The 10,974-nt window shown below is 43.5% G+C and overlaps 1 long non-coding RNA gene across 1 annotated transcript in view; it reads left to right on the top strand.

Annotated features, from left to right (window-relative positions):
* The first annotated feature begins 549 nt into the window (after nucleotides 1-549).
* LOC106824932 (uncharacterized) overlaps nucleotides 550-10,974 on the top strand; it is a 70,900-nt gene continuing 60,475 nt past the window's right edge. The window contains exon 1 of the long non-coding RNA XR_001396519.3: nucleotides 550-4,766. This is a non-coding gene — a long non-coding RNA (uncharacterized lncRNA). The remainder of the gene's footprint in view (nucleotides 4,767-10,974) is intronic.

The following is a 10,974-nucleotide window of genomic DNA, read 5'->3' as shown; positions in this document are numbered from 1 at the left end:
AGTGAGAGCTTTTTCGGGATTTGAATACAGGTCTTAGGACTTCAGTCTGTGCTTTTAAATGTGTGATATGTTCTCACCAAATCACCCGCAGACGCACTTTCTCTGGGAAGCCTTCCCTCAAAGGCTGGTTTCATGGTTTGGTTGTTTTTCCCGCGTGTGCTGACAGCCCCTTGTGTTCACCATCATTGTACTTAGCACTGTGCTGTAATTGTCAATTCCTTTCTTTCTTTCCACAAATACATGGTGAGCTACCTGAGAGAAGCACTATTCCTTTTATCCTTGTCTCCCTCTTATTACTTGGCACATAGTAGGCCCTCAATAAATGTTGAAAGAGTGAATGAAGCAATTGACTGGGTCATATGCTGTCTCTAAAGTGTTGCTTCTCTGGATTGACTGGTTTATAGTAAAAACCACAGGGTGACTCTTGGTTTGGAAGTTCCATCCTGTTTTTATAAGTATCCAATTTTGTTTTTTGTCATTATGCACCATGCAGAAGAAGCCGGATACAATCATCAAATATTTATTAAGAATCTATTATTTGCCTGTGTCTGAGGCACTGGGGATATATTAGCATCTGTGAACAAGATAGACAAACATGCCTGCTCTCGAGAATCTTCCATTCTAGTTGTAAATCACAGGTTGGGTTCTCTGGGAAGCACACTCTGACATGGAGTTTACAGATGAGGATGTTTGTTATGAGGAACTCTTGGTATCAGATTCTACGGAAGGCAAGGAAAGGAAGTAGGATCAGAGAGAGGGAAAGTGGAGCAGCAGTGCAGGCATGATGACACTCCTGGCCACCCCACGGGGAGGTGTGGAGCTGAAATGGCCTATCAGAGTTGTCCCAACTGAAACGGCTAGGCCTTTGTCCCCCACCTGATTAATCATTGTACCTGAGCTCTCCCAGGAAGGGGATGACTTTGGGCAAGATGGCTTTGTGCAGCTGAGAATAGCCCTGAAGCGACAGACAGCGGAAGGCTTCCCGATGAGCAGGAGGGGATCTGATAGCGCATCATCACGTCCACTGCGTCATATATGGTGCACATCCTATAGTGTACTGAAAAATACGTAAGCCCAAAGCCCAGATCCAAGGGGTGTTTTGCTTATTTTTTGGTTTGTTTCAGCAACAAACTATTTTAAAAAATAGAAAGAGTTGATCGAATTTATACGGTTTGGGAAACAAGAGAACACTATAATGCTGATTATTATATAGGAGACTGAAGTAGTACAGAAATGTGATTATTCCAATTTCAAGAAATTTCATTATTTTCAATACACATAATTTTTAAAAACAAAGCGGAGCTTTAAATCCTTTTTATAAAAGTATCATGGAAAATACATACAAAATGCTTATGTACATACACAAAAGGGAGTGCTTAATGTGATTCAACGCTTACAGACTTACAAACGTTACAGACTTATAGTCTAAACTGAGAGACTTCAAAAACTTAATTCACCAAGAAGAGCACAAATCTTTGTCAAAATTCCTGTTCTAAACTTCAGCTTGGAAAATATAGTCATTGTCCAATTTGGGTCCATTCCACCATTTGGGGATGAGTAAGCTAATGAAGATGTTGAGACCCATCAAAGAAAGACCTCTTCTTGCTGGCTCTCCAATCTCTGATTATGCTACTGTCTCCTCCCTTACGTGCTGACAAGCATTTGGCTAATTCAGGAGGCATCCTTTTGGCCACCTTCACTGTCTCTCTCACTTCCATGATTCTAGGGAATAATTCCAGCTGTCACTGTGCAGCAGGATGGACACTTTTTAAGATTCTCTACCCCGACTTTGAGAACTAGACCGGATGTGTGTACATCCACTGTCTTCATCAATAAAATTTAGCAGTCTCCCAGGTCCAGTCAAGGTGACCAAGAGATAGAGAGGTGGACTATAACTCTGGTTTAACCACTAGATCCCTAAATTAAACATATCTGATTAGAGTGACAGATGTCTCCCCGCCTAACTGTGTGATCTTGGGACAGTAACTTAACTTCTCTGAGCCTTAGTTTGTCCTCTGTAAAATAGTAACTACTAGAGGAATGTGTTAAATAGTGCATGCTAAGTGCCTAGTACAGTGTTTAGCAAACAATGAGCACTTAATAAATGTCATTTCTAAACACTTTTTATTGTTATTCTCGTTAACATCGGCACGAAGGGACTGCGTTCATGTAAACCGTCATGTAACTATGACCTGCTCAGCTGCGTCCTATTGTCCCACAGGAGGCCCTGACATTAAGAGAAGAGCAGCAGCTGGTATGATAGATAAAATATGGACAACCACGGTGTAAAAACAGACCAGTACAACTCCAGTCTCTTCAAGAGAGGGCATGGTAGTTTTTAGGCACTGCCCCTTTGTCCCTTGAGAGGAGAGAGGCAATTTATCAGGCTCCTATAGCTTGATAGAAACGCTGCTTGCAAATGTTCACCTCATCTTGGTGTGAGTCTCTCTGTCTTAAAATAAGAACTTGTAGGTTCTCCTTGAAATGGAGTTTTAAGGTCAAGTACATTTGGAAAATGCTGTAAGTCTATTCTTCTAGTGGCAGCATTAGCGTATTAAAACCTCTGAACAATCTTATGTTAAAGAGTCCCATCTCACCTTAACCCAGCGTTTTCCAAACATATTGGCCGTTTTTCACACACACATTGCCACCCCACTTCTGATTTTTTTGTCCTAGAGCCAATACGTAGCCCTGGTTGATTTTATTTTCCTTTTTTTTGTCCATGCAAACCACAGACCATGTTTCTCTCACCTTCCTAGCACCTCTGATAGCTAAAGGAGCAGGGCACCCCTGTCCTGCCATCTCCTTGGCACATACAGATCCAGGACCAACATGGGTTGCTTGCCTCCTCCCCTGAGGCCATAGAAAAAGGCTCACTGAATCTCAGCCTCTACTCACCACAGCACGCCCTGGCATGTCACAGGCACACACCAAGGGTCCAAACAAGGGCTTGCGGCCCCGACCTGTGGCAGAGCAGACCTTCTCACAACTAGACCTGGGCAGCTCTCCCATTGAATGAAATGGCCTTCCCAGCACAAGGCAGGCCTGAGAGTAAAGACAGCCCTGATGCCCAGAACTCAACGTCGAGTGACAGGTGCACGGTCTACAGCAGGACCCGAGGCACCCTGGGCCCCTGCTGCACACTGCTCCCGAGAAACGGGAAGGCGCTTGGTCAAGTTAGTGTCCCTCATGTAGTAAGTGAAGAAACACAGAGAAACCCAGAAACCCACACATGTGCACGCACATCCAAACAAGCACACACACTCCCTGTGTGTTTTCCACAGAACTCCAGACCTTCCTGGGCAGGTAACTGTCTCTTACTCCAGAGCCGGCGATTTCTTCTCCCCTACCCAGTAGAAGGGAATCTTCTGTGAGAGAGGTTAGCAAAGCCATCTTCCAGAACCCAGGCATTTCTGAGTGAACGGTTAAAAATCTAGTTTCTGAACGTGCAAAACTAAGTCCATAAAGTATCTCCATGAGCGGATGTGATAGAGGAGAAAGGCAGCGCTCTTGATGTTAGGACACTGGGGTGTGGCTCCCGGTTTTGCTATTGAGTAACTGTCTTTAGCAAGTCATTTGTTACACTCTTTGTTCTCCATTTTCCCCTTTCTTTAGTGCAGGCCAATAATGCCAATTTCACACTTTGCAGTTGAATGTGCTATGTACACACACACTGTCCTCATGAGACGGAAACCCTGAAACGGTTATTCCCATGGCCGGAAGGCATTTGAGAGATTCTAGAGCCTGCCTTTAGAAAAGGGATGTCTGAATCACTACTGAGAGAGCCCTTGCTTGATTTAATTCCCAACTCAAAGCAAGAAAGTTTGCACATGGGAAAAATATGGCTTTTCAGACATCATAGCAGGCTCTCCACAAATACTTGTCCAATTGAATTAAGTTGAAAACATTTAACTGATGCTAAAACTTCAAGTATGCGAAAACAATCTCTCCTTTTCCTGTAACTGGTCTTTCTATCCCGACTCTGTATTCTACTCGCTGCAGATCACCCGATTAGTCACTTCCGGGTGATCTCAGTCAATTTGGTGGAAAGCTCAGCCCTATTCAGGATTTTCTTCTTGTTCTCCCCAGTTTCTGTGAGTGGCGTCTGTACAATGGTCATCTGCCCTGGTATCTTCTAGGGAGTACGATTGTCCGGTCTGCTCTCTAATCTTCTGCCGAGGACACTGAGCCTTCCCCACGTTTACATCTATGGAGAGGTCTGCGCCCGGCGCTGGCTTCCATGGCCGTGGTCTCTGCTACCTTCCTCGTCCCGTTGCTCCCTTCTTCCTCCGCCTTCCCACATCTTCCTTGTCTCTTCCCCTCTTCCCTTCGCCTTCATTTATTTCTTTGTTTCTCTCTCTCATTCCCTGCCCTCACCCCCACACATACCATTTGTTGAACGCCCAGCGTCAGTCCTACAAAACTTGCTAAGATCTGGTCCTTGTCTTAAGAAGCTCTCAAATAAAGGAGCCTGCATCATCAAAGTGAGGCCAAGAATTTCAGCCTTGAAAAAGCCTGAATCTCTCAAAAGAAGTTTTCCATTCAGGAAGCCAAATCCCCAAGCCCCAAAGACACTGACTCCTAAAGTCATCCATCTTGTCTGCGGATCATCCAAGCCCGGAGCCTACCCACCTCCTGGCTCAGTGCCAGAAACGAGGGCGCTGCGGGGAGTCCGGACGCTTCCTTTGCGCGAGGCTGAGAAGAGGGAGGCTCCTGTTTGCTGCCCCTTGTTAATGGCCGTCCCTTGGACTGTGGTTCCTGATGAGGTAAATTCCCTCGGCAGGCTGAGGCAATATTTTCCAAAAGAAAGCAACTTGTGTTCTGCGTTTGCCCCTCCTCCTCGCGAGCCGCGCTCGGTTCCCAGCCGGGTCTGCCCACAAGCGACCATCTGGCTCGCAGCTGCTGTGTCCGAGTGGAAACGCTCGGCTTGAGGCCTGAGCGTCCAAGGGCTCCTTTTCCTTCTTGTAAATGACAACGTCTGCGTTGTAGGTCAGCCCATCCTTTCCACTGGAAAGGCAACAGCTGCCATTTTCTTTCCTTTTTCTTTTCATACGAGGTTGTTTCCAGGGGGAGCACATATGTCAGGCATATGGCAGGGAACTAGTTGGTTTAAATCGTGAGCGTGAGCAGCCGCGTTTCATCGACCCTGTGAGAGCAGCTGCCCCGGAGAAGCGGTGGGGTTAGAGTGGTGGGATCCGGCCAAATGCGGGTCGGTTTGGTTGAGAGCGCCTGCTGATTGAGCGTTAACAGTGGTCTCAGCACCAGACAAGAACCTCTCCCTCCCATTTTCCTGCCCTAAACAACCGCAGTGACCGGTTAGAAATAACAATAGGTAGTATTTAAGAGTGCTTGTTAGGTGCCGGGCGCTGTGCTGAGTGCTTTGCATGCATTATTCTGTTAAATACTCTTAACGGCCCTAGGAAGTGGTTATCAATGTTACCCCACTTCAACATTTTGAAACCTGCAGCTTCAAGGAGGTGGGTCATCTGTGCATGGTCACACAGCTTGTCTGGCCTACTTTGTGCTTTCTCAATGGCACGATTATCCTCAGCTCCTTGCGGGCAGGAGTCATGAATTGTCCACCACTGAGGTCTCAATACTTAGCACACAGCCTCAGTCACAGAAGATGCTAAAACAAAACAACACCAAACCCCAAAAACCCAAACTCCCCCAAAGCCAACAACTTGTGGAATGAACAGATGTTGAATGAACGGATAATAAATTTGTGCCTTTTGCGGGAGAAGGCTGTCTGTTTTCTCTCCTAAAACCACGAATCTCTCTGACCAACTTTACTGAAGTCGTCTACACTCAGGACTATGGTAGAGAAAAATGCCACTGCTGGACCGACCTCTCCAGAAACTGTTTTCGCCGCACATCATCCGGCAGTTGGCCCTTTTTATATAAAACTATATTGCAATTAATGTTGTCTTATTTCCGCCTGCAGTTTTCCTTTAGTCAGGCTGTTTGCTTCATTAATATATCCTCTTTGTTAGGCTTGCTCCATCCTGTCCACCTTCAAGTTCCAGCTCAGACTTGTCTCCTCCAGCACGCCTCTCCCAGGGTTCCTTGATCTCTGCTTTCTCCTACAGTGCTTATGACTCTTTAACACCAGTTAGAATGTAGTGATTGCCAGGAGCCTAGCAGGTTACCTTTAGAGGCTAAGGGTTTAAGTCTAATAAACTAGGTAAAGAGAGCTGTAAGCAGATAGAGTTCTGTGTCCTGGACAGACCCTGGGATAGTGGTCAATAATAACTTAATGCTCTAGCTTTTGGGCCAGATCCTTGGTCTCATGTCCTTCACGGCTAACACACCCTTCTTTCCTCTGCTTCTTTACACCTGTAGAGTTCACACTGTCTCTGTGTACACAGACACAGCCTTGTAATAAGAGTATTTCTTCATACTGAGGTTTTAGACAATGTTCTAATTGACATTTAAGTGTTTACTCTGTGCCAGACAGTTTATCTACCTCACAGCATGACTCCGGTACTCAAAGAGCAGAGCCAGTCTAAACTGGAAGTATGCAAGTTTCTCTGGTTGGGGTTTTAGGAGGACCCGAAGGTCTTGTGCAGTCGAGGTCTTGTGGATTCCTTTTCCCTGAATCTTCTTTCTCATTTCTTGCTTCTTCCTCAACTTCCGTTCTTGGAATTTCATTCTCTTAGCTGGTCCTATAAAGGGGTTTACATTTGGGTTTTGATGACCGTAACATTAGACCTTGAGCTTTTGTTCTGGAAAGGCTGACCATGCAGAGACTAGCTGTCAGACTGGCTGTGAGTTTTACTTTACTCTCTGGACACTTCTGTGTCTTAGAACTAGGGTCAGAATAACCTTGTGGCTGATAGTTGCTCAGAGGATCATAGTTTGTGAAGCACTTTCAGAAGACCTCTCTTGAGCCTTCAACTCCCCGTAAAGATGAGAGGGTTCTTATCCTTATTTTGCAAATGAAGAAACCAAGAGTTAAAGACAGTGAATTTCTGGTCCATGTCACACAGTCCAATGTCATTTGAATGACTGACGTGGTGTGCCCCCAGCTTTTTCCAACATACCATGCTTCCCATTCTTAAGATCTCCCCAGACAGTGTTAACCACCTTAGGATGACATGGGACGCTTATAAAAAATACCAGTGCTGAAGCCCCACCCCAAGTGATTGGCATTTCATTGGTATGTTGGGAGCCTGGCCATTATTATTTTTTCATGTCCCTGTTTTTAATGTGAGAATCATTGATCTATAGTCTTTATTTCCATAGTACTTGGTGAACTGCAAAGGATTCTAAAAATTGATAGCAGCTGTAAATACTAGTGTTTTCTTCTTCGCAGCAGTTGCCGAAAGCCAGACTGTTAAACGGTTGAATCTCTGGAAAGGCAAATTTTCTGTTGCTACATGAGCTTCCAAATCCAGCTCCTCAGTCATTCTAGAAGACAGTTTCCCGCTCCAGACTGTGTGCTGCCCCAAGCGAAATAAAAGCCAGAGGTTATCTCCTTCAACTGGCCAGCTGTTGGTATTTATAAAGCTATTTGTGCTCCTGTGATCGCTCTGCCATGGAAATTATATTTATAAGAGCTATTACCAGCTCACTTTTATATCTGACCAGCAATCCAGAGGAAAAATGTTAGCTAGTTTACAGTTTATACTTCCTCAGAAGTTTCATGGTGAAAACACATTTTCCAGTAAGTACATTCCTCTCTTTCTCTGGGTTTCAAGCAGAACATTTTAGATGTGATCAGTGGCTTGGATCCGGAAGCACAGTCTGCTCCTCCAGCCAGGGAGGCTGGTTTGCTAAGAAGAAGCAGGCCAGTGTGGAGTCAGCCTGAAGGCCGGGTTCTCCAAGCTCAGTGGACTAGAAGCCCCCTGTATCCTCAGGGGTCCTCATTTTGAGTGTAAGGACAGGGTCAGTTTTTCCTTCCGTGCCTCCATTGGAAGGTGGGTCTGATGTGCTGGGAAAGTTACAGAGAAAAGTGGAGGGAGGCAAAGTGAAGAGAGACTTTTTCTCTTCTAAACAATTAAAACTCAGCTAATTGGAAGCTTCAGTTAATCAGAACTCCCTTCCATTGCAGTAGAACGAGACAAACCCTAACAAGACAAATTTATTATAAAAGCAGTTAGAAAAAGAAAACCTTCCTATGTCCTAGGTTCTATTAGAGTATAAGAATTTGAAATCAGAGATGGTCTTTATTCATCTTTGTATCCTTCTAACGTAATACAGTGCCAAAAGTATATTTGTACTTAATATATTTGTGTTCAAATTCATTTTTATTTTCATCAAATAAACGTGTGCTCATAGTTTAAAAAAAAAAAAAAGCCAATATACTTTCAATCCTTTTAATGAGAAAATAGTAGCCTCTAGCTTTCTCCCGTTATACTCTGGTTCCATGCTTTAGCAACTGTAAAATATTTTGGTTATTTTTTCTGACATTTTACTTCTTATTTCTAAATAATGCATTAATGCTGACTTTTCTTGATTTATAGATTTTAGAAATTATTTATTAACCTGCTGTCAACTTTGGACAAGGTCTGCTGACCTATTGTGGTAGATGAGCGTGTGGCTGAGTGAGCTGCGGGGACCCTCCATCTCCCCTGACTGCTCCGTCCCTAACCTCCTTTTTAAACATAGTTATGTCACACTTTTTGTTAAGCACGCATTTACTTCCATGTGAATATTATTTGCTACTGAGTCAAGTAGTATACTCTGATTATATTTTCTTTCTTGTATGTTTTGTTTTCTTTCTCAAGTTAATTGCCTGTTTTTAAGCTGAATTTGTCTATAAATTTTTCAGTAAATTCCTTCTAACTGCAACACAGTTCCAGTATGCCTCTCAATATTATTTTTCACATTTTAATATGTTATCACATGCATCATATAATCTCGTAGCTCCATTTTGATATTTTTCTCTTGGAGACCTCTTTTTCTACTTTGCTCAAATCTTGGTGGGCTGTTCTGCAGAACTGCTGAACAGCTGTCGTCTTGTTTGTGGTATGCAGTCTCTAGGGTGGCCTCCAGAGAGCTCATCTCATCTTGGTATTCATGCTCTTGTGTAATCTTCTCCCCTGGAGTGTGAGTGGGAATTATTACTCACTTGTAACAAACAGAATATGGCGGAAGCGGTAGGATGTCACCTTCTGAGTACAAGGACTATGGCTTCTACCTTGGAAACTCTCTCTTAGGCAATGGGGTGCACGCTCTCTCTTTCTCTTTCTCTCTCTCCTCTTCCTAGCACCTTCTTTTTATTCCATGGATATAATATCTTCTCTTTTCTCTCTGAGTTCATTCCAGGTGGTCATTCAGGTACAGGGACACAGTTGAAGTTGTAAATAAACACTGAGTCCAGATTGTGAACACACTGGAAAGCAAGGGGTGTTCTGTAAACAGTCAGAAGATCAAATGACTCAGGTCATGTATAGTCCTTAGCGCTCTAAGAGTCATGTATATAAAACATGTATGGCATGTATAACTCTTGTGTGTTAAGTGTTCTTAGCACATGAGAGTTCAAGAAATATGGGAGAAGAGAAAGGAGAGAAGAAGGAGGAAATCTTTTTAATAATTCGGGTAAGAGAGAGTCTTGATTTGAACTAACAGTAGCATCGGATATCAAATAAAAGGAAGGATCAGAGACCCCTTAGAATAGTTGGAAGACCATCCTATGTGATCAGTCTATCCATTGTTTCCTGGTGATCTGTTAGTATAATCTACTTAGCTGACAGAATCTACTTATCTTTAGATAATTAGCTTCTTGAGGGCAGAGAGGAGTCCTCATGTAAGTTGATTACCTGAAGTTTTCAAGTTAGAGCTGTGCCCAAAGGGGGGTACTCAGCATTTGTTGTCTCTTTCATGCTGCCTGCTGACCCTCTCCTCTCCTCACTGCATCGCACAGGCCCTTGTCGTTCTGCCAGATGACCCGGTTCATTCAAACACGATCATTTGCATTTTAACATTTTAACCTTGAATGAGGGACATTCAATCTATTCCATTTCTCTCTGGCTACTTGGACTATTGAAAGCAGAATGCCATTTATGGAAAAGGACTTATGGGGAGGGGAAGAGCAGAAATGAGAGGCTGGTGAAATACTTCCCCTGTCAGCACCAGAAAGAACCTCACTGCTTCTTCAAAAACAATCATCCACGCCTCTCTCTGAAAAGAAGCAATTTGTCTTAAGCCAGAAATATAATGAGAAGGAGACCAAGTTTCCACAGATGAAAATTATATTCATTATATAACACTTAAGCAATCTGTGGGAATCTATGAAAAAAATACTCTCTTTACAGCCTCTTGCAGGGACCTATATCCATTGCAGTAGACACACAGTGTAGATTTGCCTTTGCCATTTGTATGAACAATGTATATAGCTCATACTAACTAGTCAAAAATATTTTGGACAGATGCTCAGGATACCTGCACAGGCATTAGAAAAGGAAGGAACAGAGTGTAGCACTATGCTCTGTAGTGTCACCAGAGTTATACTTCACTCTGACACTCATAGAACCTTTATGGTCCAATTTCCTACTGGGTAAATGTGTAAGAAACATATATTCATGGTTTTTGAATGGATAATTAAAAATAGGGTGCACCATTTCCACCCTTCCCTCTTTTCTTCTTCCAGTCTCTTCTTCCTGCCACCTCCCTCTCTTCATTAATTAACTAACTATTATGTTCCATCCACTGAGTGAGGCACATTTAGGAAAAAAAAGCTTCTGTTATATTAGTTTCAAACCTGGGAATAATTTCTGCCATTAATCAGGCCTTAAATTTAAATGCAGTCTCTCACAATCTGAAATAGAGTTCTGGGTGGGGACCTCGCCCATGCCCGTGTGTTATTGTGTATTGTCTGCTTCCCCTTCATCCACCTCCTCCAGCTCTACTTGACTGTGAAGTCCTGGTGGGGCAGGAGACTAACTTTCGTTTGAATCTTTTTTCTCTGCCTTCTGTTCCTCAGCTTCTCACTTCTCTCATAGCCAGAAATGTAATTCTTCACATTGCAGG

This window comes from Equus asinus, chromosome 20 (genome assembly GCF_041296235.1).
Source record: "Equus asinus isolate D_3611 breed Donkey chromosome 20, EquAss-T2T_v2, whole genome shotgun sequence".
NCBI lineage: Eukaryota > Metazoa > Chordata > Mammalia > Perissodactyla > Equidae > Equus > Equus asinus.
This window is presented reverse-complemented; position numbering and strand designations above follow the sequence as displayed.